At 39.1% G+C, this 13,100-nt stretch overlaps 1 protein-coding gene across 2 annotated transcripts in view; it reads left to right on the top strand.

The window, feature by feature from the left end:
• The window catches only part of CPVL (carboxypeptidase vitellogenic like), a 129,706-nt gene that overhangs the window by 13,049 nt on the left and 103,557 nt on the right, over window positions 1–13,100 (top strand). The gene's annotated exons all lie outside the window — the stretch shown is intronic.

A 13,100-nucleotide genomic window follows, 5' to 3' on the forward strand; every position in this document is an offset into this window, starting at 1 on the left:
TCAGAACTGGGAGACTACAGCACTTGCTATGAAACCAAGATTTTTTCTGCAGTTCACTGTAACCCAGCACCTAAATGTTAGTATCTAGAAAGTCTGAGACTTCTGTTTCTAAACTTACTGGAAGTCACTGATTTGGAATTTGGTGATAGGTCTTTAAAAAAATTCTATGCTCAGTAAACATAAAAGTCTTGTAGCATAGACCAAAAAATAACTTTTCACTGATTTCCAGCCTTGCAGACACTCAAATGTTAAGTTCACCCAAGATAGCCATGAAAGTTCTTTCATTGAGGTAGCCTGCAGGAATCATGCTACTTAGCAGTAACAGTAGCAGCAGGAATCATCACTGTGACTCAGAACCTGCAGCAGTTTTTTCCCTATCCTTGGCTACTTTTTAGAATCCTGCTGCTAAGTCACGTCAGTCGTGTCCAACTCTGTGCGACCCCACAGACGACAGCCCACCAGGCTCCCCCGTCCCTGGGATTCCCCAGGCAAGAACACTGGAGTGGGTTGCCATTTCCTTCTCCAGTGCATGAAAGTGAAAAGTGAAAGTGAAGTCGCTCAGTCGTGTCCGACTCAGCGACCCCACGGAATGAAGTCTACCAGGCTCCTCCATCCATGGGATTTTCCAGGCAAGAGTACTGGAGTGGGTTGCCATTGCCTTCTCCTTTTATAATCCTAGAAATTCCTAGACAGGAGGGCATGTTGGGAATTAGATAGTACATCTAATCCCCATAATTTGCAAATGAGGGAAATGAAGTCTAGAGAGAGAAGTGAATTGATTTGCCCGAGGATGTACCTGTTGACAGAGTGGTTTTGGTATCAGGATAATGCTAGCCTCATAGAATGAGTCTGGAAATATTCTCTCCTCTTCACCTGATGCGAAGAGCTGACTCATTTGAAAAGATCCTGATGCTGGGAAAGATCGAGGGCAGGAGGAGAAGGGGACGACAGAGGATGAGATGGTTGGATGGCATCATTGACTTGATGGACGTGAGTTTGAGTGGACTCCGGGAGTTGGTGATGGACAGGGAGGCCTGGCGTGCTGCGGTTCATGGGGTCGCAAAGAGTCGGACACGACTGAGTGACTGAACTGAACTGAACTGAACTTTAGCTTTTTGGAATAGTATGAGAAGGATAGGTATAAAGTCTTCTATAAATGTTTGTTAGAATTCCCCTGTGAAGTCATCTGTCCTGGACCTTTGTTTATTGGGAGGCTTTTGATTACTGGTCAGTGTCATCACTAGTAATTGGTCTGTCCAGATTTTCTCTTTCTTCCTGACTCAGTCTTGGAAGATTGTATGCTTCTAGGAATCAATCCATTTATTCTAGATTGACCAATATGTTGGTATATAATTATCCAGAGTGTTCTCTTATGATTATTTATATTTCTGTGATATTGACAGTAATGTCTTCCTCTCTCATTTTAAATGTTATTTATTTGGACCCCCCCCCTTTTTTTTGATGAGTCAGGCTAAACGTCTGTCAATTTATTTATCTTTTCAAAAATCCAGCTCCTAGTTTCAGTGATCTTTTCTAAGTCTCTATTTCATTTATTTCTGCCCTAATATTTGTTCTTCTTTTTTCTGATTTTGATGTCTGTCACCATAATTCACCTACATAAGTTAAAAATCCAAGTCTTATTAAAATTTTCATAACAAAAAATTTTAGTCCTCTGTCTGACCACCCCCCAACATTCCCTTCCATACTCTTTTACCTATTTCTTCTAGTCTTTAACTTCACATTTCTAAGTAATGTGCTTAGTCTGTTTCTTGATGTATTGGTTTTAGAGTTACACTTTTTATCAGTCTGAGGTATTTTCTACTAACTCTTACTAAGCAAAGTCAGAATTTAGCATTCTAACATACATTATACCCCAGCTTTCCTACCCTCTGCCCTGTTCAAAGCGTTAACAGAATTTTTTGTTGTTGCTATAATCCATATCTTCTGTTTACTATACTGATTGTATAAGTATTGCTCACTACTGAGCTAAGTAGTGTACACTGGTTGCAATGCCTTTCTTGTATGATTTGATATTCTTCATTGAGTTAATAATTGCCTCTTTTCAGATTGTTTAGTTTTCTATGCCACTATCAGAACATCTGTTCACTGAGAGAACTCTAGTACCCTTAGATATGATTTTTCACAAAACTCATGAAGTAATCAGTCATATATATACATTTATATACGTGTGTGTGTGAGAGAGAGAGAAAATGTTAGTCGTTCAGTGCTGTCCAACTCTTTGAGGATCCATGGTCTGGAGCCCACCAGATTCTCTCGCCATGGGATTCTCCAGGCAAGAATAATGGAGTGGATTGCCATTTCCTTCTCCAGGGGATCTTTCCGACCCAGGGATGGAACCATATCAATATCTATTGATTTTTATTTTTTTCTTAAGGATCTTCCCTGGATTCTTCTGTGTCGCTGCTTCAGTCCGCATTGGTTTTTCTTCAGGTGTATAGATGTCATCTTGGGACCTCTCCTTTGTTAGTTCCTGTTAGTGGGATCCCATGTTTTTCCCCTTTGGGTTTCACTTTCTCGTGTTGGTAGAACATATATGTTGGTAGCTTTCTGAGAAGTGATATATGAGTCAATGTTTTAAGGCCTTATGTGTACTTGAATATTTCTTTAATTTATAATCATTTTTGTTTGATAGTTTGGCTGAGTATACAATTCTAGTTTGAAAATAATTTTCCTCTAAGCATTTCAAAGGCATTTTTTTCTACAGTGTCTTTTAGCTGCCATTGCTGCTGTTTAGTCCAGTGCCATTTTTGTTCTTGATTCTTTTTATACACTATCTCTGTTTCTTCCTCTGTCTCTCTTTTTTCTCTCAAGTTTGCTGTAGTCTCTTTATTTTTGGAATTTGTTCTATGTCTTTTTGTTCCTTGATCCAAGAACCTGATGATTCTTTTAAATTTGGAAATTATGTCTATACCTCTGTATTATTTCTTTAGCAATTTCATACCCTGAATTTTATCTGCCTTCTCTTTCTAGAGCTTCCATTAGTCAGAGATTGGTCTTCACAAGATTTCTTTGACTTTACTGTTCCACTCTTATCAAAATTTTAAAATTACTATGACCTAGTTTTAATTTTCAGGGGCACATTCTTGCTGTTTGTTCCTTCTTCATATAACATTCTATTATTTAATGAATGCAATGTCTTTTCTTACCTCCTGAAAGATATTTTTTGTTTTTGAAGAGCTATTCAGTTCTATGCATTACAGTTTTTCCCTGAGTTTTTTTCTTCAGATAGTTTCTTTCTTTCCTTTTCAAATTAAAGGCTTTCTTTCAATGTCCAGTGGCTCTTTGCAGTCTGGTTTATATTAAGTATGAGAAATTGAGCTCGTGATTGGAAGCCCCATTGTGTTAAAGGGATTTTTCAGAAATTCCCTGAAACTGATTGGTGGGTCCAAGAATTTTCATTGGAGGACCTCACGTGTCCATATGTGTAGGTTCTTTCTCTAAGATGCTTCACTTATTCCAGAGAAGAATTCTTCAGTCTCCTGCACAGGGTGAGAGATGGAGACATGGAGAGCTTCAGAGACAGTTTTCTTAGAGTTGAGTGTTAAGGGGAATGTTTGGGGTATGTCAGGAGGTAGACTTTCTCTTAGTTTTCAATTGAGTGCCTCATTCCCAACTTTTTCTGTTTCATATTCCCAATACGGAGAAGGCAATGGCACCCCACTCCAGTACTCTTTCCTGGCAAATCCCATGGGCAGAGGACCCTGGTAGGCTGCAGTCCATGGGGTCGCTAAGAGTCGGACACAACTGAGCGACTTCACTTTTACTTTTCACTTTCACGCATTGGAGAAGGAAATGGCAACCCAGTCCAGTGCTCTAGTGGTCTTGCCTGGAAAATCCCAGGGACGGGGGAGCCTGGTGGGCTGCTGTCTATGGGGTCGCACAGAGTCGGACACGACTGACTGAAGCGACTTAGCAGCAGTATTCCCAATACAAGAATGTCTCTAGTTTAATTTCCCAAAGAATAATTTTTCTATAGACTCTCTTCTTTTCCCTGATGGAGTGGGGAAGGACATCTGAAGCTCTACCTGCTGTTACAGAGTTTCATCAATTCCTCTGTTTTCAGCTGTACACCTCACTTTTACCCTCTTTGTATCCAGTACCATTTTTGAACCTTTCTGTGTTTGTAATATGAATTAATTAGTTTCTCATTTGTATTCTGGTTTCATTATCTGCAAACGATTTGTTCACTTTAAAAAATTTTTATTTTATATTGGAGCACAGCTGATTAACAATATTGTGTCAGTTTCAGGTGTACAGCAGAGTGATTCAGTTTTATGTAAACGTGTCTATTCTCTTTCAAATTCTTTTCCCATTTAGGATATTACAGGGAGCAGAGTTCCCTGTGCTATACAACAGGTTCTTGTTTATCTGTTTTAAATTTAGCAATGCCTATGTGTGAGGGCTTCCCCAGTGGGTCAGTAGTAAAGAATCTGTGTGCATTGCAGGAGATACAGGAAACTTGGGTTTGATCCCTGGGTGGGGAAGATCCCTTGGAGGAGGAAATGGCAACCCATTCCAGTATTCTTGCCTGAAAAATCCCCTGGACACAGAAGCCTCATGGGCTACAGTCCATGGGGTCACAAAGAGTCAGACACGACTAAGCACACATGTGTGCACACACACTGTACATCATGTACATGTTAGTTCCACACTCCATCTGACAACAACAAAATCTGATGTGCTGTATTTGCTTTTGTTTTTTTCTATTTGGGCGGTCATGGGATTTATACCTTTAAAAGTATCGTTTTCACTTTAACAGGGTTTCATGAAGGAGCAGAAACAAATGTGTTCAGTTCACTATTTTAACAGACAAATTAGGCTCCATTTTGACAAGCTGAGTTTACTATGCTCATGGGACATCAGGTGAAAATGTTCAGCAGGTAGTTGAATAGATGAGCCCACAGCTTTTACGAGGAACTGTTATGTTGAGTGGCGTCAATAGAAAGTGCTACTCAGAGTGATGAGACCACCATGGAGAGAGTGTGTGGAGTGAGATAAGCTGTGGACCAAGAATAGATTCTTGACAAACCCAGTATTTAAAGGAAGACAGAAGAAGAAGGAACCATGAAGGAGAACATTCTAGAATTTACCAAAGGGGTAATGTCAATGTGTCAAGTCAATGGAGATAATGGCCCAAACTCTTTTTCTTTTGCAAAGTGGGGAACCTGGACCTCACTAATGACTGTGGTAGGATGGTGTGGACAAGTCCGAATGCAGCAAATAAGAGAATGAAAATAGTCTTGTTTTGTTTTGCTTTCAGTAATTGCTAAAGAAGCAGTAATGGGGGTGTTTCCATGGTTCAAGAACCAGATGAACAAGTCTGTGGGCTTTTTCTGTTGTCTCCACTTGGGATGCTGTCACACTTGATTTTAGGATATTTAATGAGATGATTCAGAACTGCATCTTTTGTTATTGCTGAATAGTCTGGTTGTGACTTTGCTGCCCTTTTATTATCTGTGTGTAGATATTTTGGACAGTTGATTTTAGAAATAATTTTTCACCATCCATTTTCATAACTTTCCAAGGCTGGTGTGGGCAAGCCAAACGGTAAGGTACTTCAAATTCTGGATATGTGAGTGAAGCTGATACTAGTAACCACTTCTTTTTTCAATCACATATATGATGAAATGTTTGCAGAATAATAGAGACAGGGGGGTGTAGTGGGAAAAAATTCCAGCCCATTACCCTTAGCATAAACCCCAAATTCCATTCTATTGGAGTTTCTGAAGGAGCCTCCCCAAATAGCAAACTTTTTGCTGCTGCCTGAGGCATGGGGTAATTGAGAAGACAGAAGAACAAGGCAGGTGGAGAGTAAAATATTACCTTTCTTACTAAAAGTGACTGTGTTGGGTTGGTGCTCTCACTTCTAGGCAAGTGGACTAAAGCCCAGACTAGAAAAGACTTGCACAGACATGCACAGCCCACGTGTGGAGACAGAACGCACTATTTCCTGGGGAAACACTGGGAGAGCTGAGCCCAACATGCCCAATTTATCCACATTTATCTGTCTGATAAATCTTTCTACCTCTCATCCTACCCTCCTCAGAATGAACAAGAGGGTGGCAAGAGGCCAGGCTTATCAATGATGGAAACATCAGAGCTGGGAAGAAGTGAGCCCTGCAAATATACGTTGGCCTTCAACACCCTGCATGGTCTGATACCTGATCCCATTTGTACCACACTCCCCATCACTCTCACACTGCTGCCATCCTGGCTTCCATCCTGATTTCTCTAGTTAAGGGGTCTTTGCAGTCACTATTCTCCAGCCCTGGATAAGGAAATGGCAACCCACTTCAGTATTCTTGCCTAGAGAATCCCTTGGACAGAGGAGCCTGGTGGGCTTCTGTCCATAGGGTCACGCAGAGTTGGACATGACTGAAGTGACTTAGCATGAGTGCATGCATTGGAGAAGGAAATGGCAACCCACTCCAGCATTCTTGCCTGGAGAATCCCAGGGATGGAGGAGTCTGGTGGGCTGCCGTCTATGGGGTCACACAGAGTTGGACACGACTAAAGCGACTTAGCAGCAGCAGTGTTCTCCAGCCTGAAACTCTTCTCTCTAGTCACTTGAAACTCTCCGGTACCTTCAGATCTTCTCATGTGTCACCTCCTCAGAGGGACCTCCCCTGATCACCCGACCGAAAAATACCACTCCCCCACCATCCCTCTCTAACCCTTAACCCTGCTTTGATATTCTTAATAGCTTTCCTCTTTCTTGTTTCCTTTGTGTGGGAAGCTTCATGAAGGCAGACACTTTGTCTCTTTTGTTTTCTTTGCCTGCATTGGAGTCTTGCGCATAGTAGAGCTAAACTCCATAAGAGCTAACATATATTTGCTTATCAAATGAATGACCAGTCCAGTGAACTGGGGTCTGTCTCAGCTCTGCTACTGACTAGAGTGTCACTCCTTGGGAATTTGCTCCATCCACCTGAGTCTCTTTTGAAGAGCTGCATTAACTCCTTTCAAGAGTGATGGTGAGGATCCAATGAGATAATGTGTGCAGAAGAGATGAGGGAAGCACTGAAATGATCTAAGTGCTTGCATAGGGATTGCTCCCAATGACAACACTGTCTCTTTTGAAATCAAGGAGGAGTTAATTTCTTGTCACCTTAGTGACAAGTGATGGCTTAAGGTGATGACATTGAAAGATTTCCCAGGACCATCCTCACACAAAATACTCTTATCCGTTATACCCAATTTTATCCTTGTATTTGCCACATTGTGTATCCTGACTTTTTTAATGAAAATTTAGTCATAATAGATAGCAAAAAGGAGCTTCCTTCTAAAAAAATAGGACTACATTTACTTCAACAAAAAGAATTTCTCAGCGGAAAACATTTCTTTTGCCATGAGTCTTAAAGGATTGAGGGCTTCAGCCATTCCCCTAAAATTATTTTCCAAGTGGAAGGAAGCTAGAAATTAATTTTGAAGCAATTTCTGAGCATGTGAGTTTCACTTTTTTGCAAATAAACATGCCCTTAAATCACTCACAATTTCAGCACCTATAAATCTTGCCAATGGCATGCCAAGATAATCCAGTTAACCTAGAATTCTGCTTTTTTTGTCAAAAGTTGCATGGAGGCAGATTTTGTTGTATTATGTCATTTACATAATGATATATATGAAATCAACCCTGAATATTCATTGGAAGGAGTGATGCTGAAGCTGAAGCTCTAATACTTTGGCCACCTGATGTGAAGAGCCGACTCATTGGAAAAGATCCTGATGCTGGGAAAGATTGAGGGCAGGAGGAGAAGGGAGTGATAGAGGATGAGATGGTTGAATGTCATCACCAAATCAATGGACATGAATTTCAGCAAACTCTGGGAGATAGTGAAGGACAGGGAAGCCTGGCATGCTGTAGTCCATGGGATTGCAAAGAGTTGGACACGACATAGCAGCTGAACAACAACAATATGAGAAGTATATGGACTTTGGACTCATCTAGATCTGGCTTCAAATTTGAGCTTTTACTGTTTAATGGTTGAGTTGAGAGCTTGGAAAAATTAACCTCGTGCTTGAGAAACTAGTCAACCGAAGATTAAGTTTCCTCATCTGAGTATGTCTTATATAAACCTTGAGACTTAAGGCCTTTCTAAGAAGAGTGACACAGATATAAATGAAATAAATAAAACACATGCTGTCCGTGGGCAAGTGAGAGGCTCTGAAACGTTCATTATATAACCAGGAAACCCATTTTTAATTTGTTTGACCCAGATTGTCCTAAACTTTTATCCTTATAAAACTTAATAGTATCTTGCTGAATCAGTATTCTATAGAGGATTGTATAGGAAATCCTGGCTTGCCAGAATGCCACACATATCTTAAATGTAAAATCCATTTATCTTCCCTTTCCCATTTTATTGCTGACCTCTCAGAATTTTCACCCAGATGCTTAATACTAATTTAAAGTAGAACTGTTTAAGTTCTACTATTTATTCCTTTATCCCCTCCACCTTGGCTTCTTCCACAGTCGTCCCAACTATCCAGGTAGTAGTTTTATAGCAGTGCTATAGCAAAGTACCACAAATTGGGTGGCTTAACTCATCACAGATTTATCGTTTTAGACTTCTGCGGCCTAGAAGTCCAAAATTATTGTGTTGGTGGGGCCTTGTTCCCTCTGAAACCTTTAGGGAAGAATGTTCCCTCGTCCTCATTTACCTTCTGGCAAAAATTTTATTTTCTTATGTTATTTCCAAACTCACCTGAATAGGGAGATAAGATCCTCATGCACATCGCTCATTTTGGAGATGCTGTTAATAGTATTATGGGTTTCCCTTGTGGCTCAGATGGTGAAGAATCTGCCCGCAAAGTAGGAGACCCAGGTTTGATACCTGGGTCAGGAAGATCCTCTGGAGGAGGCAATGGCAACCCACTCCAGTATTCTTGCCTGGAGATTCCATGGACAGAGGAGTCTGACGGGCTATAGTCCATGGGGTCACAGAGTCAGACACAACTAAGAAATTAACACAACATTAGCAATATTGGAATTATTGAATGGTCTTTGAAAATTGATTGGTATTGGCCTCACTTCTTTGCTGTACTACTTACTACCTGTGTGATTCTGGGCAAGTACTTAAATTCTCTGAGGATCAATTTTTCATCTGTAAAATGGGATAATAGTACTTATCTGATAAAGATGAGAAATAAAAATATAAAGTAGTTAGCACAGTTCTGATACATGGAGTGACTGGGGACTTTTACTGATATCGTTATCATGAGGATTCCTTGGATCATGGGGGCGGCCTTCTTATTTCAACTATTATTAACGTTTTGGGACATTGGCTACTTTCACTTCCTACCTCCATTCAAATTTTCTTTCTGGTTAGCATGAGATTTCAAAGTAAAGCTCCCTACTATAGTGTCAGATAGTTTAAGTTCCTCCTCTTCCTGATTCTTTTCATTCACCACCTGCCACATGAGTTTGTCTCCCTTTCCTGTGAGCCCAAGGATATGGTGGCTAATTCAATTAGCAAGATGAGACACCACTGTCTGATGCCAGAGGGGGAGCCTGTAGAAAGGAGATAGGCATGTAAGTCTCAGGGCCCCTTCAGCAGAAGCTTGCCCATCGCCTTGTATATCATGTACTATGTCCTCTCTGGGGAAACAGTGCTTCAAATATCAACTTTAGAAATTAAAATGATGCCTTAAGGAAAACGAATACTGGATCCTTTGAAATAAATGTTTTCTTTTACCATTTGTTTTCATGGAAATCCTTAGCAAAAGATAGCTAGATTTGGGATTTGGGTTGGTATTTAATTCAGGGTTGCACAATAGCCCTTCAAGATTCAAATGCTTTGGATATGCCTGAATAATCTTGAGAAGTGACTGAATCCTTTTTAATAGGGGGACCACTTTTATGTACCTTTCTTTAATCACAAATTTCATGGAAATGTCTGTTACTAGTTGGCCTGTTTTTTGTTTGTTTGTCTGGGGTAATGTTTTTCTTGTTATGGGAGTACTCAAGGCAGTTAAATATGTGAGAGGACTCCAAATAAATATTTTAATTGCAGCTATGACATTTATTACATGAACGACTTTTATCCTTTAGAATTACCTATAATGTAAAATGCAGAAGTGGGAAGGAGAGAAGAAAACATAGGGCTACTTAACATGTTTGCTCTTTGTCCTCATTCTGGAGTTTTTGTTTCTAATGCTTCTTTTCACTGGTAGAACACACACTTTCCGGTGGCTTTCTCGGATTTCTTTTCTCAAAGCCTTGCCTATCTGAGCATATTAACTGGTTGCTTCTACACACAGATGACAGCTTGGCAGGATTTCCCCCTTTTGTCTCTTCTAATCATTTCCATTGGAACTGGGATATGAGTTGATGGAAAGTAGTTTCCAGATCAGTTTTCAAGTAAGAAACATGAGACTCACATGAGCAGGTAATAAAATGTTGAATATCCGAGTTCTCTGGGGTCGGGTGGCCAGGGAAGCCTTGATTTGTGGTGTTTGCTGATTTCTATGGTATAAATATTCCCATCATGGCTGATTTCAGGCTACAAGATGTTACTCAACACCAAGTTGGAAAGAAATGCACAGTAGCAAACCATTATATAATCTTTCAATTAGATAAATATGAAAAATATAACTCTAGAGCATAGATGATAGGAAAAGTAGTAAACATGGTAAAATAGTTAAGTAGTGATGAGTGTTATTTATCACTTATTTTTTAATATAACATATTTAATGGTAAAGCGTTTATACTCTAATTTTGAACAATAGCTGCCTTGAACAGCTGACTCTCACAGTTCCTGGAGATCTAACCATTGGTTTTAACATATTGCCTGGGACCCGGAAAAGTCATTGTCCTACCCAAGGTTCAGTGAATGAGTCATGTGAGAACCTGGATTAGTACAAGTCGTTTCTAAAACCCAAATTTCTCTGGAAAGACTTACTTATTGATGTATCTGTTTATTCATTTGTTTATTTATTTGTACTACATGCTTTAAAGATTTAATGAAAGGAATTTAGACTGTAGCAGACCATTACTATCTATTGAGACAATAAGAGGCAAAATATTTGAATATATATAATTACAACCACAGATGGGTGAGTGGAAAACCGATTAGATTTAGGGCCATAAGTGAATCCTGGCTTTGAGTCTTGGTTTTGCTGCTCAGCAGCTTACAACATATTTTATTCTCTAGTTCCAGTTGTCTAGACTGTGAGATGAAGGAATTGGACCATATGAACATATTCTACCTCCTGTATGTCTAACATATCATGATTCATTATTTAGACCCATCAGTTCAACAGCTATTTGCTTAGAACCAATTATATTCACATTTGTTATGGACTCTACTCCAGGCAGAACTGGATATAAATGCAATCAGAGTAATTTAGAACAGCATCTCATGTTAATGCAGAGCCTTTTAATTCAACAAAGAGAAACTCTACTTTGAGTCTCTGAGGTTCTATGACAATATGAGATCAGGACACATCTTCACAGAATGTTAGCGAGAGCAGAACCTATTCTAAAAGGACAAACAGAACTCTTACTCCTAGGAAACGCAAGAGGTCATAACCAGGTAGTAATAAGGAATAAGGAATGAGCCATGCCTACCAGTTGCTTCACTGATAAAAAAGCAAAATCAAAAATGACTTTCTTCTAATTATAAGATTAGTTATTATAGACAATTTAGAAATTATTAATGAGTATTAAATAAGGACAATATACTTTACACCCAATTTAATAGCTTCCTTTTCTTTACCTAATATTTCAGTATATTTTATAAAACATTCTCAGTAGAGTCATTTTAATTGCTGTACATGAGTCCATTTTTTTAATGTACAGTAACTTATCTTAAATTGTTTACATTGTTGACAGTTTATTATTCTAAATAATACTGCGATAAATACCTTTGTTGATATAAAACAATGTATCTTGTACACATGATTCCCAATTGTAACATTTAAGATTTTTAGTAAGGTTTTGGGCTTCACAGGTGGTGCTAGTGGTAAAGAACTTGCCTGCCAGTGCAGGAAACACAAGAGATGTGGGTTCAATCCCTGGGTCGGGAAGATCGTCTAGAGGAGGGCATGGCAACCCACTTCAGTATTCTTGGCCTAGAGAATCCCCGGGGCAGAGGAGCCTGGCAGGCTATAGTCCATAGGGTCACAGAGAGTCAAACACGATTGAAGTGACTTAGCACATACACGCAGTAAGATAGTTATAGTGAATCACAGATTTTGACCTTTAGCATATTTGATTCTGCCAATATTGTTTTGTACTTGCATATATTTTATTCTGTTTCTGAACATTTATTAAGAGGAGCAGTTTGCCTGTATCCTTCAGTAAGATGTATTTGAACTGGAAATAACACCAATGTTTTCATATCACTTCAAGTAGACACATAATACAGTGTAGGGTTAATAATTTTTTCACTCTCTGCGGGCAATAACTTCCAATACAGAGTTTATTAGTTTAGAAAGGACTCAATAAATGTTCAATAAATGAAAAGATTTTGGCTAATTTAGGATAGGCAAAATACATTAGTGAAAGATGTGAAGAAAGAAAATACTCCATTCATGATATGGCTTTCATTTTCATCAGGAGAGATGACAGCTAAGCACAGTCCAGGAACTCTGACCATTAAATGAAACAGTGAAATGAAGTATGTTGTTTTTTTAATTCACCTACATGGGAAACCATGACTCTGGTTATTTGATTAAATGTTAATCGGGGCTCCTGTGTTGACCCAACTCTTGCTTTTGTGTGTTAGATTTATGTCAGTTAAAACAAGACCAATTTCACCTTTCTTTCTTTAACATCTTTGAGTCAACATTTGCTGACAAAAGAAATTGTAACTACCCTGGTTATTTAAATATTAATGATTTCCATTAAAGGGGGCTGGATGTTTATAGCAGAATGATTGAGAAATTAGATGGTATGATTAGTTTCTTGTTTCTGCCTGCAGAAAAAAGCCTCTTAATGGAAGAGCTCCTTCCAATATGTTTTTAATACCACAGATTTTTTTTCCCTGTGAACCAGAGAGTAAGATTGTTGACTTCAAGCATTCCTTGAAAGTAGCTGTTATTAAAACATTAGCATAACAAGTTCTTATAATTAAAAA

This window comes from Oryx dammah, unplaced genomic scaffold (genome assembly GCF_014754425.2).
Source record: "Oryx dammah isolate SB20612 unplaced genomic scaffold, SCBI_Odam_1.1 HiC_scaffold_18, whole genome shotgun sequence".
Classification (NCBI taxonomy): Eukaryota; Metazoa; Chordata; class Mammalia; order Artiodactyla; family Bovidae; genus Oryx; species Oryx dammah.